Source organism: Narcine bancroftii, chromosome 1, assembly GCF_036971445.1.
Source record: "Narcine bancroftii isolate sNarBan1 chromosome 1, sNarBan1.hap1, whole genome shotgun sequence".
Lineage (NCBI taxonomy): Eukaryota > Metazoa > Chordata > Chondrichthyes > Torpediniformes > Narcinidae > Narcine > Narcine bancroftii.
Window position 1 is genome coordinate 201,227,696 of NC_091469.1, and position 15,431 is coordinate 201,243,126.

General features: G+C 41.5%; 1 protein-coding gene across 10 annotated transcripts in view; it reads left to right on the forward strand.

The window, feature by feature from the left end:
• Nucleotides 1-15,431, forward strand: part of mapkap1 (MAPK associated protein 1) — a 272,616-nt gene that overhangs the window by 54,443 nt on the left and 202,742 nt on the right. The gene's annotated exons all lie outside the window — the stretch shown is intronic.

The following is a 15,431-nucleotide window of genomic DNA, read 5'->3' on the forward strand; positions in this document are numbered from 1 at the left end:
GATTTCTGTTTTTCACCTCTTTGAATACAGGCATCTGTTGCTGCCTTTTTTTTTCTTAGCACTGAACAATTTGCTATCACATGATTAGGTTTCTTACAATCATGGCAAAGGGAACCCGAAGGTTTTTCTTTTACTTAGCTTCATCTTTACCACTAGCGCTACTTTCTGATTTATTTTCTAACTTGCTTCGATAGTCAATATTACCCCTTTGGAAGGTTCTACTTGGTACAAACTTAACCTTGTGGGTTAAAGCATATTTATCTGTTAATTTAACAGATTCCTGCCAAGTTTCCAATCCCTTTTCATCTAAATATGCTTTTATGTCATGAGGAATGCACCTTTTAATTCCCTCAACTCACACCAGCTCTGTCAGTTATAATCATCATTTATATTTTTTGATGTGTCCCATTGTTCAAAGTACACAGGATCTATATAAGACTGATTCACTGATTTCCTCAAATTGTTGAATTTTTGCCTATAGGTTTCTGGAATCAATTCATAAGCTTTAAGCATAGCTTGCTTTACAGTCTCAAAATCAGCAGCTTGTTTGGTTGTAAGGGCTGAATAAGTCTGCTGGGCCTTCCCTTTAAACATGCTTTGTAACATGAGGGAACAATGGTCTTTTGGCCACTTTAAACTCACAGCAACTCTCTTGAAATGCTGGAAGTATTTACCAATCTCAGCCTCATCAAATGGAGGAACTAACCTAACCTCCCTACTGATCACAAACCTCTCACTAGGTCCAGAGAGGATCTCAGTTTCTCATCTCTCTCTCAAACTGCCTTTGCTTCTCTGCTTCTTCCACCTCAAACTACCTTTGCATGCGCTCTCTCTCAAAACCCGCCCTCGCTTCTCTGCTTCCGCAAATCTGTTTTTCTAATTCATTCTGTTCCAATGGTAACTGTTGCTCAAGCGATTTACTCTCGGGAAACAGTTGCAATACCACCTCTCCAAACTTTCCCACTGTTATACAAGTTTTTTTTAATTGTAATTCTCCAGATCTCTGCCTTTTTCGTAGATGGTTTTTTTTGCAATAAGTCTCAACTTTTGGGCAATAACCCCCAACTCATCCTTTTTCAAACCTACAGAGGATGGCGATTCCAAAAACTCATCAATAACCATTGCTGCTTTTTTCCCCACACACTCTCAAGCCTTTTAATTGGCTTTCAGAAAGGAATTTAATCATTTAAATCGAAAATCAATCGATCAATAAGCTGCAATTTTGGTCAGATCCTGGATAAGCCTCCACTTTGTTACATCACAGACCATCAACAACGGAAGTTCACCAAGGCAGTGGGGTTTTTTTCTTTTAAAACAATATATTTATTCATAATTATCAATAATATACATTAGTCAAATCGAATCCACTTGTGTGCGTGTGCTGCTCAAACTATTACAGCTTCTGCACAATTCTGGAAAGACATTCCAGAGTTCAGTCTTAGAAATCCATTGTCAAAATGCAGACTTTTAAACTGATGCACAGAATAACCACGAAGGAGATGGGAGAGACTGAGTGACCAGACTGCCAAAATTCACAAATCCTTGTAGAGGGTCTTCCAGAGAAATATCCTTTTGTGTGGATGCTTTTCCTTTTGTCAGGGAACTGAAACATGTGACTTCCACAATGCTTTCAAAACCCAGGTACGGGTCACTTGAAATAACCACTACCTTGGTCATGATCCAATGCAGCAATTGTTCTTTTCCTGACACGGAGAATTGGCCAAATTGGCCATTATTACACAGTCATTCCCGGTCCATGCTTGATGAGATGGCCGCTGGTCAAAATGTGCCATTTCCTTCGGTGTTCTACATATGAATCCCTCGCCACCTGTGTTCATGGAAAAAGCAACAAATGTTTTTCTCTGCAAAGTAGCAAATTTGGGTACAGCCTGTACTAGTTGTTGCCACCCAGTCTCTCCAAAGTTGTAATTGGTTGCAGCCTGTACTAGCCCTTAAAGTGATAATTGCACTAAATGAAATGGGAGCTTGGAATAGTACCAAAGCCAATGTATTTTGGCTTGTATATTTGCAATATATTTTCTTTCCTTATTGCTACTATACTTGTGAACTTTTAGTAATTTGCATACAAGGACACTCAAAATACTGTGAACACAAGCACCACCATATCTCATTTATAGTCTACAATTTTTCTACCATGGTATATGACCTATTTTGGCACGTTGTCTGGATCCCCTATGTCCTTGTCTATTCACTTAATACATTGAAAGCATCCTGCAGCCTTAGCAACCATTTCTTAACCCACACTGCCACTCAAATTTGTAACTTGAGGAAACTTGAATTTATTGAAGTTTTCCCTCCCAAATTTTTGACAGATTGTGACCAGCACTGAATTCCTGTAACATATATCTTCTCACAGCTTCCAATCTGAAATGACCCTCTCTTTCCCATCTGTCTATTCACCAATTCTTAATCCACAATGGCACATTGATTCCATTGTGTAATGGTCTTTATAATCTTTCACATGAGTGCTCATCAAAGACATGTGTCTAAATAGCATGTCTACATTTTAATACAACTTTTAAAACAAAAAGCACACTTCTGAAACTTGGTTTCCTTTGAATCCATAAAGATCTGCCAAATGGCATCTTATTGAAGTGTATTGTTACAACTACCTCAATTCTGATATATTTCCTACCACAGGTAGGATGTTATAGTAAAGTTGTATTAGACATTGAAGTCAAATTTGAAGTATTCTGCGCAGTTTTGGTCACTTAACCACAGGAAAGATAACAATAAGGCAAGAGTGCAGAGAAGATTTACTCAGATGTTGCCCAGACTTCAGGAAGTGAGTTACCGGGAAAAGTTAAGCAGGTTAGGACTTTATCCCCTGGAGCATAGGAGAATGAAGGGGAATTTGTTAGAGGTATTTAAAATTATGAGGGGTATAGACAGTAAATGTAGGCAGGCTTTTTCCACTGAGGGTAGGTGAGATACAAACCAGAAGACATGGATTAAGGGTGAAAGAGGAAAGGTTTAGGAGGAAGTTCTTCACACAAAGAGTAGTGGGAGTGTGGAACAATCTGCTAGCTGAAGTGATGGGTACGGACTCAATTTTAACATTTCAGAAGAATTTGGACAGGTACATGGATTGGAAGGGTATGGAGGGCTATGAACTGGGTGCAGGTCAGTGAGGCTAGACAGAAAAATAGTTTGGCACAGACTAGAAGGGTCTGTTTCTAAGCTGTAATGTTCTAAGAATCCAATTCATTTGTTGATCATTGCAAGCAAGGGCAAGGTAACAGACTTCTACATGGGATAATCTTTAATGCTTAATCTTCTGTGTGATTTACAGTGACATCTGGTGACTTTTCCTGGTGCCCCTTTTTTCGGAGTGAGAAATGTCTCATGCTGTGCCCTACCCAACAAAGGGGACAGGAAGAAAACGTCAAGATTTGCCTACTGAGTCTTGCCTGTTATTTTTTTCCATTAAAGACTTTGTGGCCTGTTTTAAAATAGTCACTATACCACAAGGTCAACAGCACAATTTGCTCCACTTTTTCCTCCGCAACTGCTCCCACCCGAAAACCTGCCAAGCCACTGCTCATTGGCTTGAGATCTCCTGTCTTGTTCCAGCACCACCCATGTCCCAAGTCAGAGACCATCTTCAAGTCTTAAAGAATCTAAAGTCTATAGCCATTCAAAGATCCAAGTATCCTTTAAAAAAAACTCATTACAAACTGAAAGAGCAGGCTGTGCATGTTGATGGAGCTTGGCTGCATGAACCAGGTGATAAAGCTCCCAGTGTCGATGGCATAAAATTCAGGTGGGAGGTCAGAAAGTACTGATGTGACGATTGTGAAGGATACTGTGTAAAGACGAACAAAATTGAGTATTGCCAACTTGTAGCGGCTACTATGGTAGATGCTACTAAATAAAGGCAAACACGCACAAAGGTAGTCAACTCAAGACTGGTTTATTGCAGTCATACACAGACCTTTTATTCCCTGCCTGTTAATAAGCTCATTAGTGAACAGCTACTGGTCCACAGGACCAGCAGGTTAAAAGCTATGTGCCATTCGCGCCTCGCGCCTTTAGGCAGGGGCTTCATCTGATCCACTCGCTGTACTTTGGCGCCCAGCACTGCCAGCCCGCAATGTGTCAGGTAAGTCTGAACTGATGGTGGCAGTTTGCAATACTGCACTGTGCGCCCGCTACGTCACCCCCCCCCCCCCCCCGAATCGTCACCATAACTTAAGATGCTTGATTTAGGTGGACATCCACGACGCCTGGGTGAAATAGATCTGTATGGGCAGGTTTAAGTCTGTTCAGGCTGAATAGCTGCGGATGCCCTCCGATGTCTAATGTATATACCACTCCATCTCTCTTAATCACACAAAATGGTCCTTCATATGGTTTTAGTAACGGCCCCTGGAACCTGTCTTTGTACGAATACAAATTCAGTGTTTAATAGTGATTGGGGCACTTGTTGCCTAGGTTTGCCATGCCAGTTGGTAGAGGATGGTTTGTTGTTAGCAATACCCTTGCGGAGTTGTTGCAGGACGTCCATTTCTGAATTGCTTGTGAAATGAATATCTCCTAGAACCATAAGGGCCATAACATACATCTATTCTGCAGACGATGCAGACACATCTTCTTTTGGAGCCGTTCATACTCCTAGTAGAACCCAAGGTAGTTCATCGACACAGTTGGGGCCGGTGAGTCGGGCCTTCAGTGAAGTTTTAAGTTGTCGATGGAAACGTTCCACCAGGACGTTGGACTGCGGATGGTACGCAGTAGTGTGGTGCAACTGTGTACCACAAAAACAAGCCAAGGAAACCTATATGCCGAAGTGAACTGTGGTCCATGGTCCGAAGTTATGTGTGTAGGCACTCCAAATCTAGCAATCCAATTTGGGATGAACACTCCAGCACATGCCTCAGTGTCACTGACTAGTAATGGAATGGCCTCTGGCCAGCGTGTGAAGCGGTCAACTACAGTGGGAATATACCTCATTTGCTGTGATACCGGTAATGGTCCGACCAGATCCACGTGCACATGCTCAAATCTTCTGCGTATTGTCGGGAAAGGCTGCAGAGGTGCCTCAATGTGGTGTTGAATTTTTGCAGATTGGCAGGATATATGTTTATGCCCATTGCGCAACGTCTCTTTTCAGCCCATGCCACATGTACTTGTTTGACATTATTTTGACTGAAGTCCTGATGGATGGGTGTGATAGATTGTGAATGTCATCAAAAAGACGCCGTATCCAAGATAATGGGACCAGTGGTTGAGGATAGCCCAATGATACATCACAAAGGCGTTCTGGACTACCTTGTTGTGGTGCCACCTGTTGAATGTTGAGTCCAGTAATAGCAGTACTGTATTCCTGTATATCCGGATCTGCAGATTGTGCTGCAGCCATTTCAGCAATGTTGACTCCACCTTGAATATGGCACACACTTGATCTAGAGAGCACACCTGGAACCAGATTGTCCTTTCCGGAAATATGACGTATGTCCATAGTAATCTCCGAAATGTAGGACAAATGTCGTTGTTGTCTTGCCGACCATGGATCTGTGACTTTGCTAAAGGTGAAAATGAACAGTTTACGGTCTATGAATATGGTGAAATGTCGACCTTCCAAGATATAACGAAAGTGCATTATAGCCAGATAAAGTGCTAATAGTTCTCAATCAAAGGCGCTGTACTTCATTTCCGCTGGTCTTAGATAACGACTAAAGAAGGCAAGGGGCTGATAATGGCCATTGACGTATTGTTCCACAACTGCACCCACAGCTGTTCCTGAGGCATCTGTGCTAAGCGTCAAAGCAGCTTCAGGATTTGGATGCACAAGCATTGCTGCTTTGGCTAATGCTTCTTTGGCAGACATAAATGCGGCCTCTGCCTATGTGGTCCAGGTATTGTTTTTGTTTGGAGCAGAGATGATGTCAAACAGGGGACGCAGGATGTCAGCAATCCCGGGAATAAATCTGATTAAAAATTTATAATTCCAAAAAACTTCTGTAGCCCTTTGATGGTGACAGGTCTGGAGAATGTACGAATGTTGTCTACCTTGCCTGATAACGGATATATGCCGTCTGCTGTAATTTTATGCCCTAAGAATTCTATGGTTGACTTGCCAAATTGACACTTGTCAAGGTTAATTGTCAGACCAAAGTCTTGGAGCCGTTAGAAAAGGCGGCGCAAATGCAGGTGGTGAACTTGCTCATTTTGACTTGCTACAAGGATGTCGTCCAAGTAAACATATGCAAAGTCTAAATCTGTGCCTAGAGCGTCCATAAGCTGCTGAAAAGTTTGTGCAGTATTCTTTAAGCCAAATAGCATTCTGAAGAATTCAAAAAGACTAAATGGCGTAATAATTGCTGTCTTGGGAATATCATTCTCATGAATCGGTATCTGATGATATCCCTTAACCAAATCAATCTTTGAAAATATGCAGCAATGATGCAGATGGGCGGTGAAATCCTGTATGTGTGGAATTGGGTATCTTTCAGGTGTAGTGACATCAGTAAGCCTACGGTAGTCGCCGCAAGGTCTCCATCTTCTTGGATACCATATGCAAAGATGAGGCCCAAGGGTTGTTTGAGCATTAGATGATGCCCAATTCTTCCATTGTTTTCGATTCTACCTTTGCTTGCCGCAATTTATCAGGCGCCAGACGATGAGCCCTGGCGTGGACCGGTGGGCCTGATGTGTATGTAATGAGACACACAATGGGCTGTTAGCATTGAAGTTAGGAGTGAGAATATGGGGAAATTCGTTGAGAAGAGCAGTATATGCGTTGTGTAACGTACATACTCTGAGCTGTGAAACTCTCCCCTTGATGCACGCCAGTGGATATGTCTGAAAGGTGGTGGCGTGAACTAATTTTCTGCGTTTTACCTCTACCAATAAAAATCCGCACTCAAAATGGGTTGAGCGACAGAAGCGAGAACACAATTCCAATGGAACTTGGATCCACCTATTCCGATTGTGACTCATCTAGTGCCGAAACTTGGAATGGCAGTTACATTTGTCGCTCGCAGGGTCAAGTGCCATTTTTTATGCGTCCTTTCAAAATAGGTCAGCGGGAGCAAACTAAGTTCAGCACCTGTGTCTACAAGGAATTTGCGCTTACCTGCATCATCCTGAAGATACAATAGCATTTACGCCAGCTGCCGAGGCCACTACTGGCACCCGGCTCTCTCGTTTCCCAATTTCTTTTTGTAGTAGGTACATGGCTGGATGCACTTATGGGCATTTTATCCCCAGTGGCGATGGTAAAAACACCACTCTCGATGTACATCAGCACCTTCCTCTTTCTTGGATTGGACTGTAGATACAGGAGGCTGGTAGGATGCGGGAGATGCTTCTGCTGCAAAAATTGGATGTATTTGGGCAGTCTCTTGTGTAGGAGTACGATAGAGCCTGTCAGCCTCTCGAGCCACGTCACGGGGATGGTGGAAATCCATGTTTCCAATGGGTATGGCAACGTGAGCTGGAAGTTTTGACAGAAATAAGGTTTTGAAAAGCAGACAATGGGAATGAGCATGTGACAATGCCAGCATCTCATTCATCAGATCTGATGGATTCTTGTCATTTTAGCCTTCCTTGTTCAAAAGACGCATGCCACGCTCATGCCTAGTAAGTTCCAATGTGTCAAGAAGAAACTGGCAGAACCTGGTGTACTGGTCTTCTGGCGGAGGATGAGCAATAAATTTGCTTACTCGCGATGCATCCTACGTCCTACTGTTTTAAATTCCATTCCACAAATCAGATGAACTGGTCTGTTACTTAAAACTATTAACTTCATATCAAAATTGGCTAAAACAATAAAAATTGATCATCAGAACTGAGTAACAATTGCAGATTTATGATGCAATTCTGATTTGCAAAGTTCAGCTGTGAATTATTCTTTGATTTGGCAGATTTGTTGAGTGATAGTTGTTGGCAATGGTTTCATTATTAGTTTGAGCAATGAAATTGCAAGGGATGAACAAACCATTGATTCTGTGGAGATGCAGATCGAGAAATCTAAGTTAGTGTATAGTGCACTCAATTAGATCAACATAGTAGTTTGTTCTCATGCCTCTGATGAGCAGCAACGAAGGCTTTTTTGCTTAAATAAGCGTGATTTGTAAACCTTTACATAATTATATGAAATGACCGCTTAATTTTATGGGTCACGATGAATTGGCACTTTCCCATGTCATTGTGGGTCTTTTCATGATGGAGCTCAGCTGCTGAAGTTCTGATGTGTCTTGAAATGAACTGATGTGGAAAGTGCCAAGATGGACATAGGGTGTCAGTGAGTAATTGCAGTAGCAAATCTGGTCAGCAGGTTAAGGGGTGAGAATGTATGGGGCCCCACTAATTTCAAAAACACAATTAGGACTTGTAAGCTGTTACGAGCCCAGAGGACCCCAAAACCCAGCAGCAATATATATTCACCAAGACAAATGTTTACTTAAACTAAAGTTGCTTTTAATTATCTTTAAACATGAAAACAGGATCACACTTTAACATATCGTTATTGACTTAACTAACCTAACTTAACCTCCTTCTAATTCTAAGCGCACATGTATGTAATGTGTATGTAAGTTCAGACAAGTTCCTTGGTTCACAGTCCAATCTCTCTTCTCATTCCTTTAAGTTCACTGGTTGCAGGCAATTCTTGTACTGTGCACAGAATTTAATATTTATAATGTTAACCAGGCTTTGGTGGTTAACCTGCTCAGGAAGGTTCTTGTCGGTTTTCAGAGAGAGAGATTTGTTGTTCACTGGATGCCCAGAAACTGATTCCTTTTTAATCAGCCACTTCAGTGTCTTGCCAAAGAAACTTGCCCCATCAGGGTTTTCCAGATGATAACCTCTTTCTTTCAGGTCACCACACAGTTCCTTTTCTGTTACCCTTATTTGAAGTGAAACATTAGACAGCCCGTCCTCTCCTCTTGCATGAACCACAAGGGCTTTGACCAGACTGAACTAAACACTCACAACCCGTCTTCCAAATGGGGTTTTCCACAAGCTTGCCAGCTTGTCCTGATCCAGTCCCAGCTGCTGCTGCTGACTGTAAGACTGTAGAACTGAATTTTTTCTCTCCCCCCCCCCCCACCTTGCAAAACCACATGACCCTCTTAGAACAGCAAGTTCCACTCCAGACAGTCTGCGGCTCCGGCAAGTTCTTTCATCTGTTGCCTTTTTGTAAACAACAATCCTTTAGTGAAGTCTTGGGCACTCTCCAAAGCTTTTGCAAAGGCTCTGGGGCCGACATGTCTACCATGAGCAGAGGTCCAATATTTTAAATAAGATCTGTTTTAAGTGTTTGTATGTGACCTACTCTAAAAACCTGGCCCAATTTATGTCCCTAAATATACAATATAATCTGTCACAAAGCAAAAGGGGATATCTGGTCCATCTTTGTGGCTAAGTTGAATGAGTGGGCAAAATCAGAAGATTGGACCAGTGCCAGGGATGGTGAGTCTTTTGCACGGGATTGAGTAGACTTGGACTGGAGAATTTAGAGTAGAGAAGAATAAGAACTTATTGAAATGGATAAAATTCTTGCCAAACTTGGATCAAGGAGTCAAGAACCAGGAATCAGAAAAAGATGAGAAACTAGGAGTTGGCCAGTCTGCTCCAAAGTCAGCTCTGCTGTTCTATATAATGGCTGATCTGTCCTATACTTCTCTTTTATGCTTGTTCCCAGAGCCCTCCTCCTTGGAGGGGGGACAGACTGTTGTTATGAGGTGAGTCAGTTTTTGAAATTTACTCCCTTCCATGTCTGATTTTTTTTCCAAAATGAAGATCAATAGATTTGTGGTTATAGGATAGAACAAGAAAATAGCCCGAAGATAGAAACTCAACAATAATCCTGAGGAATGAAGAACCATGTGGCCATCTACTTCTGTGTTACTCAGGACAACAATGTAACTGCCCAATAAGGGTGGAGACAATGCTGTGTGCACTTAATTTTCGTGTATCTGCTGCCTCCTGTCACGAGCTGGTTCTCTCTTTGAGGTTCATTGTTTTTCATGCATTGGAATGGCCCAGTTAAGCGCCATGGTGTTCAGATGCATTCCAAAGCTTCAGATTCAGTTTCTGATTTCGGATTTATTTTCAGAGTACATGCATGACATCACATACTCTGAGATTCTTTTTCTGCAGGCAAGACAGAATTACCACTATTGGTAGTGCAAAAATATGTACACAATGTTTACATGTAAACAAATAAGTGTAAACTGCAAATCAGAGAGGAGAAAAAAATGAATAAAGTGCACAAGTAAGAGTCCTTAAATGAGTTCCTATTGAGTTTGATGTTGAGTTTGATACTGGAGGTGTAGCTGTTCCTGAACCTGGTGGTGCAAGTCTTGTGGTACCTATGTCCCTTTCCTGATGGTAGCAGCGAGAATGGAGTGTGCTAGATGGTGTGGATCCTTGATGATTTCTGCTGCTCTCTGACGGCAGTGTTCCCCATAGATGTTCTCGATGGTGGGAAGGAATTTCTTGTGATGTCTTGGGCTGTTTCTATTACCTTTTGCAGAGCTTTATTCTTGGGGGCTGCCACTGTATTGTCTCAGTTAATGTTTGCCTTTGCACAGCTTATTTCTGTCATAACTAAAAGCATGAACCGTAGTATTTTAACACATTTAACAAGAAATATAAAAGTTTTGAATATTTCATTGATTTTGAAATTGATCAGCAGAGATATTTCGAGGATACTGAGAAATGATTTTGTAACCATCTGTCAAAACTCTAAACTCTGCTTCAATAAATGGGTCAGTACTGCAGGGAGTTCTTGCTGGCAGGTGGAAGCAAGTGATAGTAAATCCTTTTACGATTATGATAAATAAGATAACAGTGACTGAAGTTGGGGTTTAGGAGTGCAAAGATTTTCATGAATTATAGGGGGCTTTCTTTTGAATTGTACATTGCTATAACTACTGTTCAATTTTGCATAATGTAAACATCAATAACTTTTTTAAAAACAAAGATAATTCAAGTGTGGTGCAGTGAGTGTGCTCAAATTTGAACTGGAGTGTTGGGGTGTTAAAGTATTTATTGTCTCATATTTAAATTATTGAGCTAATATTAGAGATTTGGGCCAAAAAATTAGTGTGGGGGGTTGGATGGGACAGAAGGAAATTATCTTAAACATTTACATTAATTTTAAAAATATATATTTGCAGAACCCTAATTATTGCAATTTTGGACTTGTAATGCACAATACTGCTGCCACAAAACATCAAATTTGATTCAAATGCATTTAAATTTGATCAATCTGAAGATAAGTGATAGAATAAAGGTAACCTCAATCGTGGTGACCAGTAAACTTCTCCACTGAAACCCCCATTCGGTTCACTCAAACAGGTTGAGCATGAAATTAGGTGACTCAGACTTCAGCATCAGTTTTGAAGGTGGCTCACTTGGCCTTGCATAGCCCTTCTCTCAAATTTTTGTTAAAATTTGGAGAGCTGAAAGACTTGACCAGTATCTTTGAGAGGCCTTTACACTGAGATTTTTCAACCAGATTCGTCTACCTCAATATGAGTTCTGCACTGGACTCACTACAGAGGCAGCAAATGATGTCCTTGTCATATGAAGATGGTCTCTGAATGTGCAAAGTAAAGAATTTTTTAAATAATAAAATCAAATGTTTTATTATTTTTCATGTTTGTGAAATTTTATTTTCAACACAGTTTAATGTTGAATTACTGATTTGGAAAATTTATAGAACCTCCCTTTATTAAACATTTGTATTTCTCATGATATTCTAGTTTTATTTGGCTCTCACAACTGTTTTTGTTTTTCTTATTCTTTGATCCACCATAGTCTGAAAAGGAAAAAAATCAGAAAAGATGCTAGAAAAGTCAAATTATGAAAGGAAATAGCCGGAAACACTTAGTTGACTGGGAAGCATCCATGGAAAGAGAAAATTAGTTCAATATATTTAGACTTCAGTAAGAGTGTGTGTGTGTGTGTATAAAACACTGATTATTTCAACTGCATGCAGGTGATTGGTAGAGTCGTTATACTACAAGCTTGTCTTACAAAGAACATGCCCATCTGCTTAGTTTAAGAATAATGTTTGTGGCTTTTAAAGTTTACTGTAGTTTAGGCACATTTTTGATTGCACTTTTGGTTTCCTGTGCTTGTTACTATGTGGACATGGGGAATTTCTGACAACAACCCAGGTTATTACAACAGAATTGTAGCTTATGCTATGATTTAGACTTTTCACTTAAACTAGGCTCTTTTTCTGTATTGCTTTGCAATAAATAAGGTTACTTTTTAGCCTAGAAAGGATAAATTGCTTCTTGCAAATTCAAACAAAAACTTTTCTTAACACTCAGCCTGTTACGTTTTAGATAGTTTTGCATTTTGAAGCTGCTAACTTGCATTGAATATATAACACAGCTGAGAAATTGTGAAATAAATGTATGTAATTTGCTGCCCAACAGGTTGTCATCCTTAACCAGATTTTACCGTGACATACCAGTTGTTTTTCCATTTAAAACATTCATTGTTACACAACTTCACTCTTGTAAAGCTAACACTTGTAATGAAACAAGTTATTATTTTATCGTCCATTCAGAAGTAAAATAATGCAAATCCTGCAATCCGAGGGGGGGGGGGGGGAATTGTGCACGATAGTCTAGGGGTTTAACAGCGGCAATGACTCGAGTTCGAATCCAGCACTGTCATTCTCTCTGCATGGATTGCCTCCAGATGCTCTGGTTTCCTCCCACATTCCAAAGATGTCCCAGATTAATAGGTTAATTAATCACATGGATATATTTGGGTGGCTTAGGCTTGTGGGCTGGAAGGGCCTGCTATTATGTTATCTCCAAAACAGAAAAATAGGATCTAAAAGATGGTGAAAGCAGTTAAAGCTTCAGGTGGAGAAGCTTTCATCAAAAGACTGACTGAAGGGGTATCAGAACTGCGTTGCCAGAGGAAGGAGCTCCTGAAGGGCCTCTGGCACTGAAGGCTTCCTGATCACATTGGAGGTTTGGATTTGGAACTTGGATTGCTGGTGGTTTGGACTGGTCTGTATGGCTACAGAGGCTACAGGAATGCTGGAGGCAAATCTATGAACACTCAGTGACTCTGAAGGACACTCTTTTGCTGCTTTCTATGACACAAAGGGGTGCCAAGCAATTTTTACTGATGGCAAATCTGTGTCTGCCTTCTGACAGTCTAAATGCAATTTTGTGTAATATTACATAGGTTTATTTCATAACAATAAAAAATCTTGAATTTTGAAAAGTTAAACATGAGCTTAAAAGTAACATGGGGGGGGTGGGGTGGGGGGTTGGCAGGGGAATAGAAAATATTCAAATAAAGCAGAGAAGGTCCTGTGGAACGAAGGGTGGTAAAGGCTGAATAACTCGGGGAAGGAAAATGAAATCTGAAATTCTCAGAAGAGCAGGAAGGAAGAATTGAACAAAATTGGAAATGGTGCAAGGTTTTCTGTTTTGGTTAGGTCAGGGTGGTTTCTCAGGGATTGGGGAGAGGCGAGGTGCATTCCATGTTTGAACTTCAACATTTTTTACAATATTTTATACTTTTTAAAACTTGCACCGTGTACTAAATTTTGTTATTCATCATCCATGTGTACTATGATGCCCAGATGTCCTTGCATCTCAGCTAAGCAATCACTTCCCATTTTTATTGTTTTTGTTAAATTGTCCATTTCAGCCAGAAAAACAAGATATTTGTCGTCTTGTAATTCATATATCCCTTTGGTCACCTCCTTATCTCCTTCGTCTCTCAACAATTTTCCTACCTCTGGCAGCAGTAAATGCAGAAAGAATGTTCCTGTAATATAGTGTTCCTTTAAAAATTCTCAACTCTTGCATTAAAATGTAATATTTGACAACTAAAGCTAAAGAAGATAGACTATCATTTAATCCTTCTTTGCCATTAACTTCCATAAATCACAAACTGTAAACACGTCTTCACAATCTTTAACATCTCCCTGAGTAGTGCTGTGGTTCCTACGTGCCTTAACGCTGCCACCATTGTCCCTGTGCCAAAGAAGTAATCTTTGTCCTGCCTCAATGATTACCACCCTGTCACACTCATGCCCATCGTCATGAAGTCCTTTGAGAGGCTTGTCATGGGGCACATCAAGCACCTGCTGCCCCTTTACTGGATTCATATTTGGTGCCTGTCACATTGACCACTGCCAGTGGGCTGATATCGCCTCCATCCGTGCATCTTGGCGCCTCACAGTTCGGTGGGCAGCAACCTCCTTTGAAGAAGACCGCAGAGCCCACCTCACTGACAAAAGACAAAGGAGCAAAAACCCAACACCCAACCCCAACCAACCAATTTTCCCTTGCAACCGCTGCAACCGTGCCTGCCTGTCCAGCGTCGGACTTGTCAGTCACTAACGAGCCTGCAGTAGTTGTGGACATACCCCTCCATAAATCTTCGTCCGCGAAGCCAAGCCAAAGAAAAAAAGATAAATCCAACTGCTGCACGGACTATGCTATCGCCACCGCCCTTCATCTAGCCCTCACCTACCTGGAAAATAAAGACTTGTATGTTTGAATGATGCTTATTGACTTCGGTTCAGCATTCAACACGATCATACCTCAGTATCTGATAGGGAAGATGAGACTGCTGGACCTAAACACCTCCCTCTGCAATTGGATTCTCAACTTCCTGGCAGGGAGACTTCAAGCAGTCCGGATCAGAGACAGCATCTCTAAGACTATCACACTGAGCATGGGGGCCCCCAGGGCTGCATGCTTAGTCCACTGCTGTTTACTCTCCCACAACTGTGCAGCCAAACACAGCTCGAACCACATCATCAAGTTCCAGTAAGAGCGAAGAGGTGGCATATGGAGACAAAGTGCAGACGCTAACAAACTGGTGCAGAGCAAACCACCTATATCTGAACGTTTAAAAAAAAACGAGATAGTTGTTGACTTCAGGAGGGCCTGGGGAGATCACGATCCCCTGACCATTGACAGCTCTACCGTTGAGGTAGTCAAGAATATCAAGTTTCTCGGTGTACACCTGGCGGAGAACCTCACCTGGTCCCTTAACACCAGCTCCATAGCCAAGAAAACCCAGCAGTGCCTCTACTTCCTGCAAAGGCTGAGGAAAGTTCATCTCCCACTTTCCATCCTCACTACATTCTAGAGGATGCATTGAGAGCATCCTGTGCCACCTCAGACCACAAGACCCTGTAGAGGATAGTGAAATCAGTGGAAAAGATCATTGAGGAACCTCTTCTAGCATGGAGGACATCAACTACACTCGAGGTAGGTAAAAAGCAATAACGTTGTGAAAGACTCCACACATCCCGCATGTAAACTGTTCTCCCTTCTGCCATCTGGCAGGAGGTACTGAAGCACTCGGACCCTTACGTCCAGAGTGGGAAACATTTTTTTCTCCCCCAAGCCATCAGGCTCCTGAACTCCCAGAACAGATGTGCATCGGTCACTGTGGACTTT